Source organism: Eubalaena glacialis, chromosome 7 (genome assembly GCF_028564815.1).
Source record: "Eubalaena glacialis isolate mEubGla1 chromosome 7, mEubGla1.1.hap2.+ XY, whole genome shotgun sequence".
Classification (NCBI taxonomy): domain Eukaryota; kingdom Metazoa; phylum Chordata; class Mammalia; order Artiodactyla; family Balaenidae; genus Eubalaena; species Eubalaena glacialis.
In genome coordinates this window covers 6342522-6353718 of record NC_083722.1, presented here as the reverse complement: position 1 = coordinate 6353718, position 11197 = coordinate 6342522, and the positions used below count along the sequence as shown (strand labels likewise).

At 37.9% G+C, this 11197-nt stretch overlaps 1 long non-coding RNA gene across 2 annotated transcripts in view; it reads right to left on the bottom strand.

Moving 5' to 3' along the window:
* Window positions 1-1201: 1201 nt before the first annotated feature.
* LOC133094290 (uncharacterized) overlaps window positions 1202-11197 on the bottom strand; it is a 222693-nt gene continuing 212697 nt past the window's right edge. For both annotated transcript variants that reach the window (XR_009701446.1, XR_009701445.1), the window contains exon 3: window positions 1202-1266. This is a non-coding gene — a long non-coding RNA (uncharacterized LOC133094290). The remainder of the gene's footprint in view (window positions 1267-11197) is intronic.

Below are 11197 nucleotides of genomic sequence, written 5' to 3'. Positions count from 1 at the left end.
GAATTCCTCTTCTCTGGGAAATGCCTGCTGGCTACCATTTTGTTCTGAGGGCTCTAGTTATCAAAAAAGATGAACCAGAGAAATCAGTGACTTAGCTGAGCAGGACTCTACTCCCTGCCCCCAGATTCAGAAGCTAAACTTTATTCGTAAGAGAATTTCTCATAACACTATCTTGGTTGCCACAGGTAGAAAAAGTTGGGTAGAGAAAAATTATTAAGCCCTTCTGTAGTAAAACAAATCATAATGGGAGCAAGGTTTATATTTCCAACTGGCAAATAACTTCACTATCACAGTACCACCAACTAAAATGATCATGGTGAGGCAGAAAACATCAAATGAATGAAGAGAAGGCAGAGATAAAAAGAAGCAAGGTAAGGCATGCTAAAGCCACAGCTTGTACCAGTGTTGCCCAATTTTTCATTTTCATTGTAATATTTCATAATCAGTGGTGGACAATAAACCATCTAAAAGATGTATTGTGTACACTATTAAACACAAAGGCTCATTTTGATTCACACCTAAAGTTCAAGAAACATACATCACCATGAAACCCTTTAATAAAAGTGACAGATAAATAAAAATAAATGGCTTGATGTTTGTTAAAGAAAAAATGAGGCTCTTCACCTTTACTTTTAATGAGAGAATCAGAAGTTTTGTTCTCCCCTGAAGTTAAATGCAGTGTTGTGTTGTAGCAAACTTTCTCTGTGGCAGCCCAAATGTAATTTGAGCTAATTCATGAACTGCACTTTGTAAAAGGATATTTATTGCCTGCGAGATAGTCAAAATATATCAGATTTATTGATATCCAGGGAAAACAACATTACGGTTGTTTAGAGTGAACCTATGAGCAAAATGAGTATTCAGGGAAGTGAGAGCAGACTGCTGGTATGTGCCTTAAGAAAAACGACGACAAACAGAAAAAGAGCAGGAAAGAGGAATCTGCATACAGTATAGTCATTTTAGAGGGAGGTGTTTAACACTGATTGCAATATAGATCTGAATGCGAGTGGTGCAGAAGCCTTTTCTATAAAAATGGGCATAAGAGAACAAGGATATGTCAGGAGATTTGCTTTATTTCAGTTGCTTATTAGAAAGAAGCAGAAAAACAATGTCTGAAGAATTTATGAGTAATAAGCTCTTGAGCACGTTTTCCTAGCCTTGTGGAATAAAGAAATCACACTCAGCTCTCGAAGAAGATCAGGACAAAGGGACCACCTTGCACCTCTGGGAAATTCGTCATAACACAGGTCCGAGTGAATTATCAATCTGAAGGAAAGAATGACAATTTTGGTATTAAGGGGTGAAACGTGGGTACGTGTATGTGATACAGGACAACCAAAGCTTTCTTCTCAAGACTGTGAGGCCTTTCTAAATCATGACAATTGAAGTTGGTCATCAGAAAGGATATAAATATAGCAAAAGATGACGGTGTAAACATATAGCTTCATAATTATAAAGAAATAAATTGAATATGTTATACAAGACAGCCTCCAAAAACAACAACAAAAAACACGGGATAAGCCTAGCATCACAAACTGAAATAGTTATTCTTTTCACCCACATTAAGCAAAATAGACTAATCAAAGTAATTAATAGGTAAGCCTTTAGGCCCCAAGGAAATAATATTCAATAATATTAGTATTTTATCAGAGTACATACATCCAAACCACAATTGATATTAAAATAAATGTATCACTTACTGTTTTTAATTGTTGTGATTCAATTCTTCATGGCTGTGATTTCATTAGTTGCACTAACGTGTTTTTAAAATATCTGATCCCTTTCCCTTACTAGATCTGCCATCTTATGAATGCTTATCTACTTTCTGCACTGAAGTCAGAAACCTGAGATGTTATTCCCAGTTTGAACACGTCTTTTATGTCAGAACAAAACCTTTAGTCGATAGAGATTCATAGAATATCAGAGCCGATCCAATCTTGGAAGTATCTGATTTCTACTGCTTCACTTAACCAGCGTGGGAGCTGAGGCAGTGAGAATGTAAGAGGCTAAGTGATGTTCCCGCTGTGGGAGACTCTCCCCTATGGGTCTCCTGAGGTCCTACACGTCTTGCTGGGTATGCTGAGCATGCGAAACTCTGCCCACTCTACCAAGGCTGTTTCAAAGGGCCGTGTTTGCTGTGAGAAGCCTTGAGGGATGAAGTAGCACCCCCCCTTCAGGACAAAGAGCAGAATTGCTCCCTGCTTGTTACAAAACTGGGTTCCCCGAGCTCAGAGTTCCATTCCTGTAACGCGACCCACCGCATGTGCAGGCATACATCTAGGCCCTCTGCATCACCCCGTGACACTTGGGGGTAACGGAGAACTGGTGCGAATATACTGATGCTCATGCTGTCTGCTGTGTTGTAACAGAGTCCTTTGTCTCTGACCCTTGAGTCTCATGTCTTCTGTGAGTATCCATGAAATAACAGCTTATAAGTAGGACAAAATCAAACCCCAGAACTGACACCTGGCAGCAGAAGAGAGAAGAAAGAATAGAACCATCATCTTTTGACTTCTATTTGTCTCTTTTTTACCCTTTGAAATAATGGTATATATTGAGATCATGACAAATGAGAGTTTTTAGTATTTGAGGGTAATAAAAGAAATAAATAATTAAACACATTTGTTGCCTACGTAATTTTATATAAAGAATTAAGGAGAAAATCCTCAATTGGGAAAATGGTCTATTGGGTAGGCATCACTGTACACTAAATAGTAGCTTAGTTTCCACTCCCCCACCCATCTCACACACAAAGGAATATATTTAATACATTCTTCACTCAAATTTTTTAATTTAAATTTACTCTTAAAAGTTCTATTTGGTTCATTTTCCAATCTGCTTTCTCTGTTTCTGTAACATTTATAGTGTCTATCCCTTCATCTATGAACATTTTTAATAGTATTATTTGTTTCCTTTTAGATTTCTCTGTTACCTGTGGTCCCAAGAGTATGGATTTTCCTATTGGTGGCATTTGGTTTTTAGCTTTAGGTTTTAGTTTTACTTTAGAGTTTTGGTTTCTTAGCCACATTCCTGAACCTCTTCACCTGTGGGCTTGAAGTTCCAGTGTCTTCCAGGGGACTCTGTTTCCATCAGTGACTAAAGGTGGGTGTATGGCTTCCAGGATACTTCCCTACACATTAGATTGAGTATTTGATCCCAGTTAAAAGATAAAAATAGCCCTTTCTAGTTTCATAGAGTGGCTTTGATCCTGGTCTTCACTGGTATTAAAATCCAAACACCTAAGAAAAACATCCAGCTTGATACTCAAACACCCTACCCAAACTATGGCTTTTTTTCTCTGACTCTGAATATCCTTTTCTTTTCTGGCAACTCAAGATTTCCCTTTCATATTTTTGAGTCAGGCAGCTATTTTTTTAACAGGCCTTATTTTATCCAGAATCCTTGGGAGAGTCAAAGGGTGCTCTCCCAAGTCAACTTTATGTGCCCTAGGGCACAAAAAGAGAGGTCTTTTCCTTTACCCATGTGAATACCACTTGTAAAAACCAGTCCTTGCAACAAAGTCAGAATATATCCTAACAGCAAAATGGCAGTGGGAAACATTTCCATCGGCCGTATTCCATAGGCAGATGACTGCTAATATAATTTTAGAAGTTGAATTACATTAATAATAACGTTATCAGCTAGAAACAATGGCTAATCCCCAAAAGATATAAAATCCCTACTCATTAAAAAGAAAAGGTATACAGAGGATATCAAATAATAGTATAACCTTGGATGGACAACACATTAAATGTCTGGTGATTTAGAATGTTGGTTTCTGTGTGAGAAAGAGGGGGATTTTTTGTTTTGCTTTGATTTTTGTTTGTAAGGTTTGTTTGCTGTTTGAATCAACACCTTTTTTTCCTGGATGGTTTCTCCATAGTCAGCCTTGGTTTACTGAGATTTTTTTCATTAAAACAAGTAATAGTTTTCCTCTTTGTTTTTTCTCTTAGACCAAGACTGAAATTGGACTGCAGATCAAAGACCATGGCAAAAAATTCCTGACACTGGAAACTGCCTTCCCAGGTATCTGTGTACCTCATCCCCCTCTACACATTCCATATAAAGAGATTGTTTCATTTTCCACCTGGCAACGCTTAAATCGTTTTATTTTTCTTCATTAAAACCACCACACCTCTTCATTTAACTCATGTTTTAGTATCTTGATTCAGCAGGATCATAAAAACTTTTATTTTTGTTGCCGCTGCTTCTTTTTGCCGCAGGGAGAAGTAAAAGAGAAACAGGTTAAAGAATATACAGTCAACCCTTCTTTAAAAATATATAACTAGATTTCTAAAGGAATGAAAAAATATAGTACTAGTGGGAAAACATTGCAGTCAAATCTATATTTAACTTGAAATAACATAACTTTTGTGGGTGTGCTTGACATTCCCTCGTACCTGCTACAACCCCTGTGAGTCCTCAGTAAATATTAATTATGGATAATTGACAATTCCTTTCTCCTAATGGAAGCTGCAGAACCAATTTTCAAGTTTCCATTTTGTGCCGGTGCAGTAAAGTGCAGCCTTCAACAAAGATCTGTTCTCTCTGCCTTGGAATGTAAACATGATGGTCCTATGAGAAATGAGTGTGCATTTTTCTGGGTTCTCAAAAGGAAATCAAGTTTCTACACAGAATCCAAACCTAAAGCAAACAAACAAGTCAACCTCATTTTTTGTCTGTTTTTTTTTAAAGAAAAAGAATTAAGCCTGATTCTGACCACCCACTCTGTGTTCCAAATATACTTTCCATTTTACGAGAAGTTCTTCTGATGTGAATGCCTTTCACTGACCATCCTGTAAATGGCTTAAGTAGTTACAATTGCCTAATGAAGGAGAATTTAACCGTGGTGGCAAATGCCACCAGAGTGCTTTAGTCTGTTTGCTGCCAATTCTGATCAATCTGTTATGTTTGCTGTAAATCTAACTGCTTAGTGATCAGTGAATAACATGAACTCATTGCCTCAGCTCACTTAAGGAATTTGTTTTGCAATCGGCATGGATGCATATTTCAAACTTGACACCAAACCCAAACCTGTGTGTGTGTATATATACACAGACAAATAAACATATATATACACTATATGAATAATATATATATACTACATGTTATATATGATGCTATATGTAAGTACCTTCATAATCTTTCCAAATTAAATTAGATTTGTCTTTAGAATAGAGAGAAAACTACAGAATGAATTTCCGCTATGATTTTTTTTTTTTGGTAAATGAAGAGTTTCCCAGAAGTACCTAACCATGATTTTTTTTTAAAAGATTTAATTTGTTGACAAGTTTTCAGAAATATACCCATTTTCTCAAGCAAGGTTCACCTTTGTTTCCTCTCTTCATTGTAAACTGCACACCTATCTACAACTTCTCTAGGTATCAACTATGTAATGTCGGACATGCGGGTTGCTTTTACGTGGATTGATCATTTCAAATGGAATTTGTGTTTATAATCCAAAACTTTTGGTAAGAATTTAGGTCATTCCATCTAGCCTGCTCAATTGTATTTATTCAAATGTGTCCAAGTCACACACTTTTAACAAGTAACATGAAGGAATATCCCAGCTCACCAAGTCAGGTGGGAATAAGTGAGTAAGAAAGAGCATTACTCCTTTGTCTGGTCTTGGATGGGAATTAGGAGGAGTTTGCTCATCTGCCATCTATGAAAACTCACCATTCAGCTAGGCTTTCACTGTAGCTGTTCGTCACTCCAATTCAAAAGAAAATGGCCATCTGACAAACTTTCCTCCCAAAAATAATATGACATCATAACATCTGCAAAGAGCTTACTATGTGCCAGGTACTGTTCTAAACACTTTACATATTTCATCTCCTTTAATCCTCATCACAATCTTGGGAAGCAGGTACGAATATTTTTCTAAGATTTAGAGATGAGGAAACTGAGGCACAATGATGTTAAAGTAACTTGTTGAAGATTACACAGCTTGCTAGTGGCAAAGCCAGTTTAGAAGAACATTCCATTTGTACTTTTAAGTTGTACTAAATATGATATTGTAGAAAGGTATTATTAACTGCATTTCATGTATCACATGCCCAAACTCAGGGCCAAGTGCCAGTATATTAAGACAGTCTAGAGTGAGAACAGTGCTGAGCTAGGAATCAGCTGACCTTGATTTCAGCATCGCTTCCAGCCTCACCTCTAACCAGCATTTAACCTTGAACAAGTCACTTAACTCCCGAGCCCAAATTCCCAGTCTGCAAAAGGAGAGATTAGATGTTCTCTAAGATTCTTTTCAACCTCAATATTTATGTCTCTATGATTAATGGCTGAATGAAATGTCACATTGATCTAATAACTTGTGGGTTTGTTGGCCGTGTTAATGTTAAAAATATTAAAGTGAATGTGTCTGCTCTCTAAGTAGAGATTCGGCCACAATTTCTTCAGTTCAATAGTACTCAAAAAAAGATCCTGTGCTCGTTTCGGCAGCACATATACTAAAAAAAAAAAAAAAAAAAAAAAAGATCCTGGTTTCTAAAGCTGTAAATCTTTGATATTTTTTTTTTTTACCATCACCAGCAGAGATGCATTCATTCACTCATTCATTGATTAAATTAGTAATTATTGAATTAGAATTGTGTGCCAGACACTGTTCTAAGCACTGAACTACAAAGGATGAATAAGACAAATGTGATTTCTACCCTCAAGAGGTTTATACATACATACACACATATGCAGATAGGTGTAAAAGCACATACATAAATACATATTTGTGTGTGTGTAGATATAAACACTGGCATACACCACTGATAAGTTCCAGAAGGAAGGTGAGGAAGGTTTCTATGACACAGCCTAAGGAGGAAGACTGTATCTGTAGAAGTGATCCCTTCTGCTGAATACAATAACAATGCTGTATTGTGCACTAACAAACACGTTAAGAGAGCAGATTTCGTGTTACGTGTTCTTACAACAACAAACAACAAAGACAAGCAAAAGCAAACATAAAAGAGGCACAGGGAAACTTTCAGAGGTGATGGACGTCTCTTTGATCTTGACTGTGGTGATGGCCTCGTGGGTAAATGCATCGTCCAAATGCATCAGATGGTACACGTCAAATACATGTATTTTTTATATCGATCACTTATATCTCAAGGCTGTTTAATATTTTTTAATTAAAAACTTAAAAAAATGGAATACAATTATGAATGTCTGTTCAACAATTCTGTCAAAATAATGACTTCTAGAATCAGGTTGATTTCCTCAAATATTTTTCTAATTGTGGTTAAACGTCAGGTTTGTGAAATGTGGTGGAGTGAGAGGCCCACCTCCATTTTGACGGGTCAGCTTCTGTAATCCCTTTACTTTGCTTAGTCAAGTGTAGCTGCTAATAGCACCTCTCTCTTGAGGCTGTTTTGAGAGTTAAATAAACAAATTAGTGTATGTAACGCAATCTCATCAGCCCTAGAAGATAATAAGCTATCAATAATTATTAGCTACTTTTATTCATATCTGTAGCTTCTAAATTTATAAAGAAGATTGTTCTTCCCATTATGACATTTTAAAAAGTACAAGCCACCTTATTTAAAGAGTTTCTAGGATGATTCTAAATTGCTGTTTACCTGAGTCAGTAAATGTCCTTATCTAGTTCATTATACACTGTGGCAATTTCTCAAACTTGGGCATGCATCAGAATCACCTAGAAGGCTTGTTAAAATACAGATATTTGGGTCCTGCTCCCAGATTTCTCATTCAGTAAGTCTGGTGCGGGGTCAAGAAGGTGCATTTCTGACAATTTCCCAGGGGATGTTCATGCTGCTGGTCCGGGGACCACACTGTATTACAGTACTTTCTGCCATGCACAGGTGAAGATCTTCATGTACTGTGAAATATTTGATTCTCAGAGTCAGTCTGCCAGGGAGGCATTAGTATAGCCATTTACGATGGTAAAAGTGAAACCCAGATCAGGAGATTGATCAAGGTTCCAGAGTTCTCCAGCAGCAGAGCTGGCTTTGAACCCCAGTTCACCTGTCCAGAGCCCATTATGCCATGTGCTGTGTATTGAACTGCATTCTAACCTGAAATTCAATGATATTGGGCCCCAGAGAAATTCCTACAGGACTGTGGTATTTATATCAGCTTGCAAATCAAACAACAACAACAAAAAAACCCCTAAAACTCAGAAGGCTCTCTGTCATGATTAGACGTCCTGCCTAAAACCAAAAATTAAAATAAAGACCCAGGAACCGTATTTTAAAGTATTCATTTAGCATTCAGTTCTTCCTTCTTATAGTGTAAAACTTTATTTGAGTCTTGAAAAATATTTCTCCAATTGAGAAGCAGATAAAGAATCATTTTGAGGTTAAATACACTCTATCCCTTTTTTATAAAATATAATTTTAATTGAAATGCAACAATAGCTAGAAAGATTTGATCCCAGTGCAAGATGTTTGCTTGAGTTTTGATGACACCTGAGTAGAAGTAAAGACCTTCTGATATATCCTTCAGCATTATTAAGATAGAACAGAATATACTTCCAACAGAATCCCTGAAATAGGCAATCTTTCATTTTCATTTTAGTAGAAATGCATTTGTCACATCTCGCCTTGGTATTCAAATATATTTAAAATGGAATATTTTGACACTAATATTGGGGAAAAAAAGGGAGAAGACAAGTTCCCTTTCATGGGGTCGCAGCCCTGCAACCTAGCTGAGCACACTATTGGCAACTCACAAAGTGAGAGCAGGCATGCCTTTAAGAAGCCTTTCCCCAGAGGCGGATCCTTATTTGCACGTATCATTTACTGCTTTGCCATGTGGGTTCAGATGAAAATGGAACTCTGTGGGGGGGGGGGGGCATAATTAACTGAATCAGCTCAAGTACTTTGACAAAAAACATGCAAGTGAAAACTACCCAGGTTTTTAGGGCTCCATTTCTTGCATTAATTCCACTTAAGCGAAAGACATTCTGGCATCCCCAAAATGTACAACCCGATTCAAGGAAATGAACACTTCAGAACTAGAGACAAACTGTGTATTTAACATCTTTTTCAAAATGTCCTTGTTTTTCTCAGACAATATTTTGCTTCCTCATTTGCACATATTCTCCCACTAGATTAGTGATCACCCTGTTCTAAAAGCCACAGCAGTTTCATAAAACTCACCAACATAAAATGCAAAACAAAAAAAAACAAAAAAAATTTTTTTTTTCTTTTGCATGAATCCATTCCAAAAGTTTAATTTCTATTACAGTAAGCTAAGGTAATCAGTCAGCCTGGGTTTTTGGGGGTTTTTTAAAAAATTAATTAATTAATTTATTTATTTTTGACTGAATTGGGTCTTCATTGCTGCGCGCGGGCTTTCTCTAGTTGTGGCGAGCCGCGGCTACTCTTCATGGTGGTGCGCAGGCTTCTCATTGTGATGGCTTCTTCTCTTGTTGCGGAGCACAGGATCTAGGCACGCAGGCTTCATTAGTTGTGGCAGGCAGGCTCAGTAGTTGTGGCTAGTGGGCTCTAGAGCGCAGGCTCAGTAGTTGTGGCACACAGGCTTAGTTGCTCCACGGCATGTGGGATCTTGCCACCGGGACCAGGGCCCGAACCTATGTCCTCTGCATTGGCAGGCAGATTATTAACCACTGTGCCACCAGGGAAGTCCCAGCCTAGGGTTTTTTCCTTTATTTTGAATTGTATTTGTCCACTGCAGACTATTATTTAACTTGCACCAAAACTTTAGTTTTTCATCAAGTGGAAGGTATCTTACATGGTTAGATATATAAACACCGCTTAGAGAACCAAAAAGGAGATTCCTCTTAGGGGAGGAAGTGAAGCAAAATAAAAGCAAATATGGGGAATGTTTTAAACCTTCTCACTTTAATTTTAGGCACAGTCAAGAGCCACCAAGGATACAAAAGTGCCAGAGGGTGGTGTGAGCTTAGAAGAGATGCTCAGTTGAGGAAATAAGCATAGGGAGCTCTGGATGTGAGCTGGAGCCACTGCGAGCCCTAGGTGATGCAGTATTTCTGGAGAAAAGAATGAAGGACTTGCAAGCATGCATGCAGTCATCCCATAGTTGTGATCAGCCCATAGCTGTGATTGTAACGGAGCTACAGTAACACACGAAGTACGATCCCAGGCCTTGATGAGTTCGAATGTAGTGACAGGCAGCAACCCAACCATGTAGAAATTAACATAGAGGTGCCACTATCATCATATTTAAAAAGTAATCACCTATTATGTGCCAACTGCTTTATACACAGCAGGTCAGTTACACAAGTAACTCCCACTTAGAGAAGTAAAAACAGATTCTGAACGTGTCCAAGTAACACAGCGAATAGGTAATGGAGCTACTTCTTCTTGCTTCCTCTCCTACAGAAGACATCTAAGACAGAGGCCTTGCTAGCTGAAACTTACAACAGTGAGAGTAAGGAGCGATAAGATAGGTAAGAGGGGTAACAGGCCTGGGAACAACATTTATTAAGGGCTTATTATGCTATGTGTTTTATATAAGTCACCCTTCCTGTGAGGATGGGGTAGAAGGGCAGGTCAAGAAAGACTCCACAGGGAAAGTCACATTTATGTTGAGTCTTAAAATGAGTAGGATCTGCCTCATTCTTGTCTGTCTTCGGCCCGAGGAAACACAAGGAGGCATATGGACGTGAGTAACCTGGATCGGCAAGAATGGAGGCTGTAGGAGCAAGAGGGAGAGGGGAGGGCTGGAGAGATTGCCTGAGGACGGGTGCGGAAGAGCTTTGAGTACCTTGCTAAATGTTTTGGACTTTGTACAGTACTGAAAATGAAGATGAAGGGAAAGTGAAAAGAGTTACAATTTACACTTCATTCATACACCCTACAGACTCTCACACACAGACTAGAGTCTACATTTGGCTCTCGATGAATAGTTGTCGAACTGCATTAAGGACTGTACTATTGGATCATCAATAACTTTATTATTGTGTTAACTTTTTGTGGCATTAATAATAATGAATCAGTATTATTTATTTAGCACCTCTCTCTCAAGTGTCAGGCACTTTGAATACATTATCCATTATTTCCATTCCACACAACAGTCCAATAAGATTCCTATTATTGCCTACAATTTACGCGTGAAGAAACTGAATTTATGGCGGTTATGTGACCTCCTAAGGGCAAACAGCTCATAAGCAGCAAAGCCTAGATTTGAACGCTGGTTTCTGATTCTAATACCTATGCTCTATCCACTCTGCTATATAGTTTTTCCA